Source organism: Ursus americanus, chromosome 5 (genome assembly GCF_024610735.1).
Source record: "Ursus americanus isolate L20-20 chromosome 5, mUrsAme1.1.p, whole genome shotgun sequence".
Taxonomy (NCBI): domain Eukaryota; kingdom Metazoa; phylum Chordata; class Mammalia; order Carnivora; family Ursidae; genus Ursus; species Ursus americanus.
The window spans coordinates 11,122,758-11,139,025 of record NC_142131.1 but is presented as its reverse complement, the minus strand read 5'-3'; the positions used below and the strand labels follow the sequence as shown (position 1 = coordinate 11,139,025).

General features: G+C 35.6%; 2 long non-coding RNA genes across 4 annotated transcripts in view; one reads left to right on the top strand and one right to left on the bottom strand.

Moving 5' to 3' along the window:
* Positions 1-15,419, top strand: part of LOC123799280 (uncharacterized) — a 512,492-nt gene extending 497,073 nt beyond the window's left edge. The window contains exons 5-9 of one of the 2 annotated variants that reach the window (XR_015724367.1): positions 5,926-6,101; positions 7,752-7,959; positions 9,700-9,779; positions 13,234-13,305; positions 15,183-15,419. This is a non-coding gene — a long non-coding RNA (uncharacterized LOC123799280). The remainder of the gene's footprint in view (positions 1-5,925; positions 6,102-7,751; positions 7,960-9,699; positions 9,780-13,233; positions 13,306-15,182) is intronic. The other variant, XR_015724368.1, reaches the window with a different exon arrangement.
* LOC123799277 (uncharacterized) overlaps positions 10,790-16,268 on the bottom strand; it is a 541,652-nt gene continuing 536,173 nt past the window's right edge. For both annotated transcript variants that reach the window (XR_015724365.1, XR_015724366.1), the window contains one exon: positions 10,790-12,867. This is a non-coding gene — a long non-coding RNA (uncharacterized LOC123799277). The remainder of the gene's footprint in view (positions 12,868-16,268) is intronic.

Here is a 16,268-nt window from a genome sequence, read left to right as displayed (position 1 = left end):
TTATGGGATCGAGCCCCACATCAGGCTCTTCCGCTATGAGCCTGATTCTTCCTCTCCCACTCTCCCTGCTTGTGTTCCCTCTCTCGCTGGCTGTCTCTGTCTCTGTTGAATAAATAAATAAAATCTTAAAAAAAAAAAACGAAAAACAAAAATAACCAAGAAATCATTTCATACCAAAGAACAAAGATTTAATAGAAAAAAGGACATTCGAAGAAACGTTATTAATGAGCTCAACAAAATGTAAGATGCAACCTTCACCACTAATAATTATAAGACCTTGGTTTAAAAATTGAAAACAAACAGCTCTTGAAAGGTGCCAGGAAACATCAAAGAGAGCCAGAAATCGAGAGGCTAAGATCTCAGAGAACAGGACACTGAAAAAGCTCCACATTCATCAATGATATTAAGCTTCAGAAAATCTGATCATTTGCTGACTCCTGAAAAATATTTAGAATTTGAGAGAAGGTAGTAACCTAGGTCCTGCTGAGTTCTTCGTGAGTCAGGGAGAAAATAATTATACACAGTTCAGCACTACCACGCTGCCAGGACTCAAGACATAATCATGAAGAAAAAAAGAAAAAAAAAAAACTATAAAAACCACGCATGAACCTAATATTGTATAAGCAATAATGGACACAAGGCAGTGGCCAGCCCCTAAAGGGCAACTGCAGGGAGAGAGAAGCAGATAAAGCAGAAAGCAGCTGTTTTGTGGCTGAAAACTTAATCAGAAAATTCTGTACTATTGAGGCACCGTGTTCACACTCTACTGGTTCTTTTTTTTTTTTTTTTTTTTTTTTTAAGATTTTATTTATTTATTCGACAGAGATAGAGACAGCCAGCGAGAGAGGGAACACAAGCAGGGGGAGTGGAAGAGGAAGAAGCAGGCTCATAGCAGAGGAGCCTGATGTGGGGCTCAATCCCCTAACGCCGGGATCACGCCCTGAGCTGAAGGCAGACGCTTAACCGCTGTGCCACCCAGGCGCCCCTCTACTGGTTCTTTTCTCTGGAGAACTCTAATACAGTATCCAACTCTTGGTAGCCTGGTGTTGGGGGGAGAATGTGTTTTGTCTTTCGGATTTAGCCTCTTAGGCAAGCATCAAGTCCCTGAGTGTAGGTCCTTTTCCTCTTGGTGCCCCTATCCTTCCCTAGATGTGTTTCTGGGCCCACCTCTCATAGCAAGGTTTTATTTTTGTTTTTGTGTTGCAGTCCCTTTCCTTTAGATATAATATGTTTACTTCAGTGCCCAACAGTGATAGTGTTTATTGCTCTTAACCTCCAAATATTGAAAGTTTTATTCCAGAAGGGATAGAGTGGGATAGAGTGGAGAAAGGAACAAGTAGAATTGCGTGCCCTTCGCTCCGTACCTGCCATTCTTTCTCTAAGTCTGCAATGTTAACGACATCTTCTTATAACTTTAGCCAGTAATTTCCTTGAGCACTGGATGAGGTTCAAGGAGAAAATCCTGAAGGGGAAGTGGATTCCCCAGTTTCCGTGGCCAGAAGGGGTTTCCCACTCCCTTAGCAGTGCACTCCTGATGTCTGCCAATTCACAACCTCAGCTAAATAAACTCTTCCTTGTATCTAATTGCCTCATAAGCCACTGCCTCTGCCACATCTTTCCCCGCAGGCATCTCCTTAGATTTTGTTCAGTTTGTTGACTTGAAACCTCAGTGCCTAGATGGGTTCAAGGAAAGTTGTGAATTTGTAGCTTGTCTGGCCCTTTTTGCCCTGTCAAATTGGAATACTCTCTGGGTGTCTCATCCCTGAGCAGATACCAGATGTCAACAATAGATTTTTTTAAAGGATTATAGTATACATGTTTCTGGTCCCGGAACCACTACTTTATGCCAAAGCAAACTTGGACTATTAAGCTTTGGAGCTTATTTACATATACGGTGGTTTGAGTAAAGCTTTATTTTTTCCTCCCCTGCTCTTTTTCTTTCCTTCCACTTTTGGTGGGATGCAGGTCCTAGTTTTGTAATGTAGTTCCAATGTTTTCTTGAGGTCTGATATAATTTAGATTTTTTCCACTATTTTTTCAGATATAACTGATATAACATTATATTAGTGTCAAGTGTTCTCTCTATATATATATGCTCTGTGTGTGTGTGTGTGTGTGTGTATATATATATATATATACATATATATATATATATATATATATATACAATAAATTGCAATAGGAACACCATAATAAGTCTAGTTAACATCCATCACCACACAAATTTATGTATATTTTTCTCGTGATGAGAACTTTTAAGTTCTTCTCGCTTAGCAACTTTCAAATAGATAATACAGTATTATTAACTATAGTCTCCATGCTGTACATTACCTCCCCATCACTTATTTATCTCATTAATGGCATTTTGTATCTTTTGATCCCCTTTACCCATTTCACCCATCCTCACCCCCTGCCTCTGGCAACTATCAATTTGTTCTCTATGTAAAGTCTTTTTTTTTTTCTTTCAAAAATTTCACGTGTGACTTAGATCATAGGTATTTTGTCTTTTTCTGCTTGACATATTTTGCTTAGCATAATGCCCTCAGGCTCAATCTATGTTGTAGCAAATGGCAGGATTTTCTTCTGTTTTTATGGCTCAATAATATTACATATTTTCTCGAGTTAACACTTTCATTTCCTTCCAGTAAATACCCAGAAGTGGAATTGCTAGATCATTTGGTAGTTCTATTTTTAATTTGGGGGAAACCTCCATACCATTTTCCATAGTGGCTGTACCAGTTTGCATTTCCACCAGTGGTGTCCTGTGCTCCACATTCTCGCCAGTATTTGTGGGTTTTGTTTTGTTTTGTTTTGTTTGTTTTTGATAATACCCATTCTAACAGGTGTGAGGTAATATCTCATTGTGGTTTTGATTTGCATTTTCGTGATGGTGAGTGATGTTGTGCATCTTTTCATGTACCTGGTAGCCATTCGTATATCTTCTTGGGGAAAATGTCTATTCATATCCTTTGTCCATTTTTAGATTGGATTGGGTTGTTTGTTGTGGGTTTTTTTTTTTTTTTTTTGGTATACATTTGTATGAGTTTTTTATGTATTGTAGATATTAACCCCTTATGAGATATATGATTTGCAAATATTTTCTCCAATTCTGTAGGTTGCCTTTTCATTTTGTTACTAATTTCCTGTGCTGTGCAGAAGCTTTTAATTTGATATAGTTCCATTTGTCTTAGCTTCTGTTGTCTTTTTTTTTTTAGTATAAAATCCAAAAAATAATTGCCAAGACCTATGTCAAGGGGCATAATACCTGTATTTTCTTCTAGCAGTTTTATGGTTTCAAGTCTTACAAATGTCTTTAATCCATTTCAAGTTGACTTTTATGTATGATACAAAATAGTGGTCTAGTTTCATTCTTTTGCTTGTAGCTGTTTAGTTTTCCCAGGACCATTTAGTGAAGAGACTGTTCTCCCAGTGTATATTCTTCATAAGTTAATTGACAATATATGCGTGGCTTAATTTCTGGGCTGTCTATTCTGTTCCATTGATTTATGTACCTGTTTTTATTCCAGTACCATACTGTTCGGGTTACTATAGCTTTGTAATATAGTTTGGAATCAGGAAACATGATGCCTTCAACTTTGTTCTTTCTCAAGATTGCCTTGCCTTGCCTGATCAGACTTTTAATTAGGGTGCTTAAACATCTTGGTAGTCATTTTTGTTGTTGTTGTTTTATTTTTTATTATTATGTTCAATTAGCCAGCATATAGTACATCATTAGTTTTTGATGTCATGTTCAATGATTTATTAGTTGTGGATAACACCCAGTGCTCATTTGTAATTAAAAAAAAAAAATCTGTATCTCACATTGTGTGTAAAGGAAAAAATCCAGTTAGAGATACAAATGTAAAAAGACACAATCATACAAATCTGACAATGAAATATGGGTGAAATTCTCTTGAATATCAGTGCAGGGAAAGGCCTTCTAAGATTTAAAAAATCCAGAGGCAACTAGTAAAAAGATCGATGAAACTGAGTATGTAAAAAAAAAATTTTAAAGCTTTTGTATTGTGAAAATCAACATAAAATAATCAGTGAAAACCAGGAAACTGGGAAGAAACTTTTCCAGTACTCAGAACCAAATACTAACATTCATAATGTTAAAAAAGCCTTAAAACTGCTGTATTATGTAGCAAAACTCTGATTGAAGACAAGAAAAATATATGAACAGTCAATTCAACAGAAAAGATAGAAAAATGGTTTTTGAAAACATGAAAACATTTCAAACTCATTCATGGTTAAAAAAAACCAACAAGAACAATGATATACTATTTCTCACCCACAAATTAGAAAACAAAAGTATAAAAAAAGAGTGTTGATGAGGCTGTGATATCAATCATTGTCAACCTTGCTGGGGGAAATGCAAGCAGGTAGGACCCTTCCGGCTGTAATTTGACAACACCTCACAAATCTACGCGTGAACCTAACTTTTGACTCAGAAATCCTCCTCTTAGGAATCCACCCTGAAGACTTCTCTCTTATTCAATGAAAATACATTTGAGCAAAGTTATCATTGTGGCATTATTGGTAATTTCAAATATTGGAAATAACATAATGCCTATATGGAAGAAAAGTTGAATAAACTATGGTAGTTTATGGCAGGTTAAGCCTCAAAGGGGCTGTCAAATGCCCTAATAATCCACACTACATGGAAAGTCCTCACATGAGGTATTTATAGGCTCTACAATCATTTTTGTTACATCTCAGTCAACACTATGAGCCTAATTCAAAATATGAATGTCGTAAGTGTGTTATAGTTAGTGAAAAGTATAACTGGTTGGATGGGGGTTAGAACGGGTTCTTTGTGATAGTCTGGACTCCTGCCTGCAGAAGATGTAAAAACTTAGGGAGGCCTTTACAAAATAGGGCCTGAAATAGTCCTCACAAATGCCTGGGTAGGTACCATGAACCCTGTGAAGCTTGCAGTCTGCCTCCTAGAGGTGACGCCTGGCTTTTGATTCCTAAATGATTACGTCTAGCCATGACTTTCCAAGGATTCTTTTTGCTTGATGTCAATTACGAGAGTAGAATTTTGTCTCTGTTATTGTGTCATTTCAATTTTAAATGAAACTTCCCTGAGCTAGTAACCAAGATTTTAAATTGGGTTTCATTGATCTGTGAGGGCAAGAGAAAATATAATCTATTTAGTACAAAGTGTGAAATATATATATTATTAAGTATTATGCAATGCAGGAAATGCAAATAAATGATCTTTTTTTTTTTCTACAACAAAATCCGAGGTTTGGAAAAGTCCCCCCCTTAAAAATTTAGCACAGGAAAGACAACTTCAGATATTTGAGAGAACATATACAAACCTAGAAGGATCTTACAGTATACCTGAATTGATGTGGAAATGTTTTTAAATTCTTGCTGTAAAGAAAATAAACTGGATATTGTCTATAATGCTTTGTATTATAAAACAGAAAAGAAACCTATGTGGAATTATACAATGGACTCATACTCAAAGGAAAAGCAAAAGCACTGAGCCCTAGAGTAAACTATTTAAGAATAAATAAGTACATCTTTTGAAATAAAAAAGTGAAAGTGTTTATATATTTTTAATGATGCAACAAATGATCTGTAACAGTCAATGTGAATAAAGGCTTCTTATGTCATTTTATTGATTTGATATGTTGATTTTTAATATAGATGTCTTTTAAATATTTTTGCTATTATTATGCTTTAAGCATCTATCCATGTTACAGCGTACAGATTTATTTTATTAAGTACATGCGTTATTCTTCCTATGCCATGTATTAGTCATTTGTTTACATTTGGATGTATATTTATATTTTTAGTCACATGCAAGAGTTTCCCAAGAGCTAGTATTCTACTTCTGACTTATTAGTCAATTAATTAGCTTTTAGCGTTTCTTTTTTTTTTTTAAGATTTTATTTATTTATTTGACAGAGAGCGAGCAACAGAGAGAGAACCACAGAGGAAGAAGGAGAAGCAGACTCCCTGCTGAGCAGGGAGCCAGATGTCAGACTCCATCCCAGGCTCCCGGATCATGAGCTGAGTAGAAGGCAGACGCTTAACTGACTGAGCCACCCAGGTGCCCCTAGCTTTTAGAATTTCTAAATTAGGTATTACATTTATTAACGTTTATTTATTTATTTTTGGGGGGGTGGATTTAAGGTATTCCCTTCCATTTCTCATTTCTTAAACATTTCCATCATGAATGAATGAACTTCTAATTATTTTCTGACTGAGTGAAGTTTTCCTTTGAAACCCCTCCCCCCCCTTTTTTTTCCTTAACACTGAAGCATTCCTGCATTTCTGAACTAACCTCTCCTTGGAGTAGATTGCTTTTAGTTTACATGAAGGATTTTTTTTTTTTTTTGCTAATATTTTTAAAAATCAATAGTATTAAATAAACCATATATTTTTTTCTTATATTGCAAGCTAGTAGTTTATGATACTCCTATCAGCCTCAAAAAATGACTTGGGTATCTTTATATCTATTTCTGTTATGACTTACAGGGATACTTGTTTTCATAAGGATTTAGATAATTCAGCTTTTCCATCCTCTGAGCTAGCTTTTTTGTCGCTGTTTGTCCTAGGTTTTGGACTATGTGTTCATTCTGTTCTATCTATTGGTATAGTTAGGTTTGCTTGTTCTTGAATAAATTAAGATTTTGTTAATACCTGTTTTACCTCAGTTTTCAAAAAGCTGTTGGCATACTTTTATGCAAAGTATTTCTTTTCTTTATCATTTCTATTTTATCTCTGTTTCCATTTTCGTTTCTAACATTGCATTTGAACACGTAATTTTACTGATTTTGTTTATAAAAAGTTTACCTATTTTATTAATATTTCAGAGAAGTAGTTTTGATTTGATTATAATGATTTTAAATGTGAGACGTGTAAATGTGAAAATTCACCAAGTAGATTAAGCACTGAGATACCGTCATTGACCTTCAAAGGCCTTTTTTGTGTACAAGTCAGAGTTTAGGCCCATCAAAAGAGTGAAGAATGGGAGAATCATAGACTATAGATTTTAAGAAGGTTAAAGAATTATGGGTATTGGGCACTACGCTACGTGAGTTAGCAGAGAGGAGCTGATGGTCTCAGATTAGGATACAGGAAATTGAAATTATAGAGAAATTACAATAACTGACAGTTGTAATAAGCTCTTTGATATAACCATGGAAATAAGTGGCTAGAGTATGGATATGGACACAATAATTGGAGGAGCAAAGTTTAACAGAGTGAATGGCTAGAGTGTAGGGAAGGATTATCTCTGTATCTATTGAAACTTGGAAGAATTTCTGCTAGAGTGGTCTGCGAAAGAGTGAGAGTGAGACATTAGCTAAAATCATCAGAAAATGCAGGGTGATGTCCCAGGGCTAGGCAGATGATGACAGTAATGAGATATGGTGGCTAATATAGCTTGTTAACCTGAGATTCAAACTGGGGATTTTAGGAAAAAATGATTGTATGGTATTATGCTGCACAACCAATTAAAAATGTAGGACCATAAAAACAGCACAAATATTTATTTTTTTCAGAGTTTCTGTTGATCAGGCCTTTAAGAGTAGCATTGCTTCAGGCTTCTGCCTTGGAATTGTCTCTTGTGATAGCACAATTTTTATGTCAGCCTTGACGGGGGTCATCAAAGTTTCTTTACTGAGGTTGGAAGATTTACTTCTAAAATTGGTCACTTATGTGATTGGCAAGTTGATGCTGGTAGTGGAAGAAAATCTCACTTACTCAAAATGTGTACTTCTTTATAGGGCTGGTGGAATGTCCTCAGGACATGACAGCCAGATTCAGAGCAAGTGATTCAAGAGAAAAAAGGCAGAAGCTTGAGAGCCTTTTATGACCTGCTCTGAAAGTCACACTCTATGACTTCCCACAGTGTGGGGATAGGACTACGCAGAAGTGTGAATACCAAGAGATGAGAATTATTGGAGAGTATATTTGCACATGGCTACCAGAAAGGTGGGTCATACGTTCTAAATGTGACTTTAGAAATAAAAGAATACCTAGTTCATTTCCAAAACAGTGATCCTACGGACTCAGAAAAATAAAGCCACTAGTGAGAAAAATAAAGTCTCCATTGCGAGACACTGTGAGGGAATTCATGCACTAATTAGTACATCCAGGTGACAGCTGGGTTGCACTTTGAACAAAATGAATAAAGGAACCATTCAGGTTGACAGTAGAGAGAATTGTATGCGTCACACTTATGCATAACATTGAATTTCAAGGAATAAAGTAATATTCCTTGAGAGAGGACTACAAAAGAAGAAACAATAGAGATGTACAGGGCTTTACTGGATTAAGGTGTGGAAACATAACCTGGCAGTTTAGGATTTTTTTTTTGGTACCTGGGATAAACAAAGACGTAATGAGATGAGTCCCAATGGATTCACTGCGGATAGTGGTAGCAAGGCTTTGAGTAATACGGGATATGACCCATTGAGTTTCTGGAGCTTTCTCTACTTCACTGGGTAGGCAGAGCTCTGTCCAACGGAAAATAAGATCTTGGCCATAATGCTCAGGCCTATACTAAAAGACAGGACTAGAAGTTTCTGGGACATGTGGGCTTAATCCCAGTTGTTCTGGTGGGAGGGTTTCTGTTGCTCCCCTTGGAGAAAAGCTGCTCTAGCTTTGAGTTAGTGTGCTTTCTTTTCCTAGCTTTTGATGGACTGAACGGCGGGGAAGCTGGGTGTTACATCAATATGTGGGCCTCTTCCCCAACCCTGAAGATACGATTAGAGGATTTAGAGGAAGAAAAACATACTCTAACTTCCATTTCTGTGTGTTTCCAATTATTTTGTAATTTCTATTGTGATTGCATTTTAACTGGAAGAACTTTTTAGAAGTGTTTAAGTTCCCAAAATGTAACAGGATGGAGGAGGGACTTTTTAAAATTAGTGATTTTTTAATTGAATTATATTGTTTTTAAAGATGATTTATATGGTGATAACTAGTATTTTTTAGTTTTTGTTTTTATTACTATTTCATATGAATTTTTTTATGTCCTAAAACATCAAATTTGGGAAAGTGTTATGTGTTTGGTGGTGGTTATGGGGTTATTACTAACATGTTGAGATCTGTCTACCTCTATACGTCAGCATATAAAAGCACATATGTTGACACATATATATAGACATCTATACATGTTTTGTACTTCATGTTATATATTAAATATGTAATATTTATATGTAGAATATTGTGTATTCTGTATATAAACTGTTTAATCAGTGTTCTTAATATTTATTTTTCTACTGGCTGATTCATTTTGAGAAAAATTGATGTTAAATATACTTTGTTTTTTGAATTCTAACAATTCATGCATTATAACTTTTAGTCTGTTGTAAAAGGTATGTAGCAGTACATGCTTTTTATATCTTGATGAATTATTATAATTTAGATACTGTCCTTTATTTATATACTACTCTGTTAAATTCCCATAATATTATTATATTGCCTTTCTTTTATAGATTTGTGTGGAATTTTGTTTGGCCCATCCCTTGATTTTCTACCCTTCTGAATCATTATGATTTAGATAAGACTTTTTGAAACACTGTATTGCTGTGATTTTTAAAATACAAGAGTCTTTTTAAGTGATTTTTAAAACTTTACATTACGATTACTAGTATATGTGAAATGATTCTTCTCTTGTATCTGTATTTTCTATTGACTATCTTTTTCTCCTTTTCTGCCTTATTTTAGATCATTGGTTCTCAAGTGAGGCTATTTTTGGTTGTCACAGCAGTTAAAACAGGCTGAGGATCGCTACTAGCACCCACTCGGTAAGTGTAGGGATGCCGCTAAATGTCGTACAGTGCATGGCGCAGCCCCACCCAACGAAGAACTACCTGGTCCTGAATGGCCATATGCTAGGATCAAGAACACTTGTTCCAAATTATACATTCTATATTCATTTTTTTTTTACTTCTGTCAATTTGAGGTAGATGTCTTAAGATTATTTTTTTTTTAAGATTTTATTTATTAGAGAGAGAGAGAGGGCGTGCACACACAAGCAGAGGGAATAGCAGGGAGAGGGAGAAGCAGACTCCCCGCAGAGCAAGGAGCCAGGTGCAGGGCTGATCCCAGGACCCTGGGATCTTGACCTGAGCCAAAGACAGATGCTTAACCAAGTGAGCCACCCAGGTGCCTCTCTTAAGATTATTTTAGTTATTACTTAAAACAATCTTCAGAGGATGTTGAATTAATAGACATTCTCCTGTAGTGCTAGAAAAAAGGCATTTATGAAGACTTAAACTAAGGCAGTTACTTTTCTCATCTTTTATATTGTTTGGAAACTTTTTGTATTTTTTAATCACCCCACACTGAGTTATTGTTAATATGTACACAAAGTAGTCATGTGTGTGTGTGTGTGTGTGTGTGTATTTACCCATAGGTTTTACCATTTTCTTTACTTCTTATACCCCCTTCTCTCTGTCTGGGTCTCCTTTGCTGCTTGCTGAGTTACACCCATGAGTAGCACTTTCACCGCAGGTGTGTGGATGGCAAGTGACCTGGCTTTCATTGTATCTAAAACTGTTTTTATTTCACTTACATTATTTAATGATTGTGTAGCTGGAATAAAATTATATTCATAGTCACTTCCCTTCCACACTTTGAAGATTTTATTTCAGTAACACACTGTTGCTCTCCGTGATTAGTGTGTTACTCCATCAAATCTGATTTAGTACCAACATCTTTTTTACTTGATAAGTCAGTCATTTTGATTCTGTGTGTCTTAGCTTTTGAACCCTGCTTGAGACCAATTATGGGTGTTGTTACTTAATGTATTTTATGTTCTGAAAAATTATCGGTATTGTCTTGTTAAATGGAATATTCTTTAAGTTTATGAAATCATTAGAAGCCTAATAGACCATTTTTTATCCTCTATAATTAATTCAAATTCTCTTTTGTATGTTCTGTCTTGTAATTTCTTTGAAGAATTATATTTTTTAGTATATGCTTGAATTTGATTTTCACTTCAAATTCTCCATTAATTATATTTATTTTATCTTGAGGATTTTTGGAATCCTACAGATTGGAATGTCTGTTTAGCTTCATCAGATATACTTATTTTAATTTTTACAATGTCCTTATCACTTTTTACCTGACAGTCACAAGATGGCTACTCAATGTCCAGTGTCAGTGTTCAAACTAAGAATAAGAGAGATTAAGTTCCAAAATCTGAAGGAGGTCTACCTTTTTAAAAGGTTATACTGGAATTCCTACCCAGTTGTGGCCCCAGTTACAACAGTGGGAAAAAGGAGCTGTGGTTCTTTTTCAGAAAGAGAGTCCCCGGAAAACCATGCAAAAGTGCATGTAGGAGCTGTAATGGGTAGATGGCCACAGCTATTAAGGTGCTCTGCTCAGCTCCCTTTGGCAGCCTTTCAGGGGGAGCACTGCTGACTTTCACCCTTCACCTGTCACCCTACTGGTTCTATCACATTCAGACCAAGGAATGTTTCTCTTGGGCTCCAAGGCCAGGCTCCTTCAAGGCTGCTCCCAGCCAAAGATGGAGCCTGATAGGGAGTACAGGATCCGTGTGATTTCTGCCCATTTCAGGACCGACCACTGGGCAGCTCACTGGCAAGCTCAAATTTTTCTCAAAACTGGGGTGGAGACTGACACACTTCCTACCCAGTCCTTCTTTTAACAGTTGTTAGACTTGCATCATGATCTGAAGGCTCCCCATTCCTACTCCTGCTCCCATAGTTGGCCACCTGCTTCCACCCTGCAGCGCGTGAAGACACTTTCATTAAGCTTCTGAATATACTGTATAAGAGATTTTGTATTCCCTAGTTAGCTGGTCTAATGGGGATTCAGAAAGACCGCCACTGCCACCACACTCCCCAAACTCCAACCATTAAATGTTTTACAGGTAAGGATCGATTGGTTTTTAGCAGATATATTATCCATATAATAGCCATGTCCTAAACAAATAAATACTGAGGTATATAACTTCTTAGTTCTTCATTAATGTTAGAACACAGTGGAAATGTGGATTCTAGAAAGTTACTTGTAAACACAACCATAAGCAAAGAACAGAGAAATGCAGTTCAGGATAGTTGATGGTATAATTTTACCATATTTGATGGGCTGAATTTATACATAAAGCAATTTTTAGACAGTTTCCACAGAGCTGATAATAAAATTATAAATAAGAGGAGTTATATTTATCTTTTATTCTAGGAATAAAAGCTCACTGTAGTGTTAATCTATGAGTTATTAGTTGTTAACATTATCACCCCCGTAAGTGATCTTTTCTTGTATCCAGCAAACTGACAATTCTGAAAGTGAGGATATGTACTAAGATTTTAGTACAAAGGCTATCAGTATACGCAAGCAACTGAAATGTGACATCCTTCATTTTAGCAAGTTATACTTAAGATATTCATTGGGTATGTATATTTTGTAGAGAGAAAGAGAGTAAGTAAGTATATTCAGTTGGAATTTCTATACCATGGCACACAATTCTGACATAACAGGAAACGGCATTGTAAAAATTGAAGTCATTTTGCCTGAGAGAAGTAAAACAGAGGAAATGTCTAAGTAACAGAAAGCAGTTAGAGCTGCCCTTAGAGAACTGTAACTTACTTACTGACACTTAAAAGAGATAATAATTTGTGTAGGCACTGAATTTGTCAGAGCTATGGGGATAATATATCTTTTTCAGTATCAAATATTACTTCATTTTTATGCTAATTATTTCCTTCAATATTAACTTTTTATACAATTTTTTTCCCTCAATGACCTTGACAAACATGTGGGAAATAATCAGCCCCATCTTCTTAGGTCTTGAAGGGTTTGGTAATTTATCTTGAAGAGATGTCATTGTAGTAAATGTCCTTATTGTTGCTTGAAAGCTGTATCCTCCTTAAACAACAAAAACAAAAGCGAGTGTTATGTTAGGCAGATGTGAAATCATCCAAAACTATTTTAGTCTGCAGAATATTTTAGACTGCAACAAAATAGGCTAGGTTCTGTTTGCATCCAGTGGGATTTTGTGAGATGAAATTTTTGTGAGATCAAATTTATCGTGGTTTATGAGCCAAAGGCAGGGTAACCTGAGACCTAATCTTGATTTCTCCACATTTAACACATTTATTTTTAGAATTACATGTAAATGTTATCCCCAGCTTTCAAGCTGTTAAATACATTTGTCATGTGGCCTGTCACATTTGTATTTGATTATCAAATTGCTCATACCATAGTCTTTAATATATTCTTTTTTTTTTGCAGTAGCTTTTGGGAATCCTTGCTTTCTCCAATATACTAGGTGCACTGTTGACTCTGCTTAATTTTGAAATGAAAGTAAGTGCTTAGTATTTCATCTCTTTGGCTTTACAGTCAATGCAACTTGTGTCTTACACTCTAGTAAGGTTCTAGAAGAGGCTCTTCAATACTTCCCAGGGAGCAAATTCATTTTTTCTGAGTCACTAGTAGAAATGCATCACTTCTCTACCCCTCAACACCTCAGACAGGAAAGGGGATCAGGAGAATTTCTGGGTAATACCATTAAATATTCCATTTCCTCTTTCCCACCCCACTGGCAAAACATGCCAGCAAAGCCATATTGAGTGACGTCACTAAAGGCAGATTTACAGTGAAGCTAAATGAAGCTTAAACTTCAGGGCCCTACAAATATGTTTACAATGACATGCATTTTTGACAATTTGCAATAGTAAGATTTTTTCTGTTCTCATTCTTTGAAATGGCTTCTGGCAAATGCCCATGCTTATGAACACAGGAACAATGAATCTAATTGTACAATTTTAGAGCTTGGTGGAGATTTATGGTTTAGCTACTTCAATTCCTTTCTCCTAAAGATGCAGGAATTTAAGCCCAGAGAGGTTCACTTACATGCCTGAAGTCACAAAGGTTTTTAGCTGCAAAACCAGTGCTGAAATTCCAGTGTCTAAATCCTGAACTAGTGTTCTTCTGAACGTATTACTCAAGAATAATGGGTATTACGTTTTGTTGATACAGTAAAGGGTAAATGCTATGGAGGTGAGTCGATAAAGGAAATTCTCAACTTTTAACCTTCATAGGTCCTGTCTGTGGGCTCGCAGGGAAGCTATCACTTTAACATTTACCAAGGTCAAAATGACTCCAAAAAACCTCAAAGCATAGCTCTTTCTCTGCCTTGACCACACACTGTACATCTGCGTCCAATAAATTAAATTAACCAACCAAAAAGGAGCATTCTAAACATAAAGGGGGGGAAAAACACCAAAAAAAAACCCCTCTCTGCTTCTCATAAGATTAAAGTCATGCAGCTTGTACCTACTAAAAACATAAGAATAAGTCTGCAACTTTCTGGAATGTCCTTCGTCACGATGATTTGTCTCTTTACATGAAAAAACCTAGATAGCCCTGCAGCAAATGCTCCTTCCCTGGAGCACTGTCCTCTTTGTGACGACTGTGCATCCCAGGCAGCTGTCCGGACTTGGGCCCAAATTAAACACCTTTCCCTTCTCTTTAAATTTTTAAAAAGCTTTACTCATTTTGTATCGACAAGGTGGATGAAAATATAATTCTAGTCCTGACACACTGGTTGAGAAACCCTTCTTTTTTTTTCCATCTGTTAAATGGCAATGCCATCCGCTTGAAAGGATTGTCATGAGGCAGTATATGGGAACTTTCTAAGAAAATGATACACTGCCCAAGGGGCAGCTATGCTGTGATGTTCTGTAAAGTCTCTGCATACATCTTGTAAATCTGAAACTATTTTAAAATAACAAATGAAAGACAAATATAGGGTTAACAGACAGTCCCCAACAGCTTACAGAGGTCCCCACAAAGAATATTCCCTTGTTTAATCTGTTTAAATCATTTGAGGATGACCATTAGTGGAATATATTTAAAACAAAATTTCACTAATTTCCTACACCCAACTAAAGAAAGCTTCTACTAAATCAACTGTATTCCTATTTTGAAGATAATGGAAATGTTTCTTTCTCCCTATATATTTTTTTCCCATTGGTATATTTAATGGGATTATGTTAGGTTTTGATCCATTAGTTACAACCATTAATGTTTATATTCTCTCTATATATAATACAAAATTTATATTATCAACTATATAACATATACAATTTATATAAAATTATAAACAAAATTATTTTGTTATAAAAGCCTTTAACTTCAACATTCTAAACTAAAGCAGAATACTTATTTTTCTTCAACAGAAAGGGAGGGAGAGTGAGAGGGAAAGCAGACTCCCTGTTGAGCAGAGAGCCAGATGTGAGGCTCCATCCCAGGACCCCAAGATCATGACCTGAGCTGACGCTTAACCAACTGAGCCACCCAGGTGCCCTTACTTATTGTTTAATTTTAATTTGTAATTAGTAACTATTTGAATTGCTAAATAAAAATTTTGTACTACATTTGATGCTTAATATTTTCATAGTTACCTAAGAAAAAAGGAAAATAGGAAGGAAAAATAGGCTATCAGAAATTCAGAAGAAATAACAAAATGAGAAATAATCTTTTGGATCTCTTCACTAAAGTTGTGTTTACCTTTAAGTTATAGGAGACCATGAAATATATTAGGCATTTTAAGAGAAAATAATGCTGAAAAGTACTCTGAGTCACGACTAGGGTTTTTCAGTGGGCACATGTATCAAACATGAGCAGTGTTCTCTAAAACTTCTATCAGAAGCTACATCTTCAAAGCTTCCTTGCAAGATAAAATATTATTTAAAAGGTAATCGAGAAGATGATAAAAGGAAAATCTAATGGACTAAATTAAGAAATTGCTGTTATTATCAGTTTTTGCTCCTAGTATAGTACTTTTGAAAATCCATCTTCTTTTTCTAAGGAGGAGGCTGAGCAAATAATCTCTTAATTAAGAATTGCATAGTGGGCCTAGAAATCACTCAGAACTCTGAATATGACTTTTCATTTCACACCAAATTCCTTCCCAGCCAAGTTACCTTTGATTTCATCTTGCAATTAGGCCCATAGTGTCATTAACTGAGTTGGTCAACTGAAATCTTGTTAAAAAATGCTATAAACTTAGCATTGAGTGAAAAGCCTTTCACTATACACAAAATATGGCACAACTGAAAAAAAAAAAACAGCAAATACTTGGAAAAATTTTCCAAGTAAAAGAACAGAGCGAAACTGAATGGCAGAACCTTCTTAGTAAAATCCTACCAAAACAAATATTGATAAGGAAGGGAAGACAGTAGCAGAAATTCAATACCTACCATTTTATCTTAACAGGTTACAAAGCAAGCACATTTAAAGATCACTACTGCTCTTAAACTCTA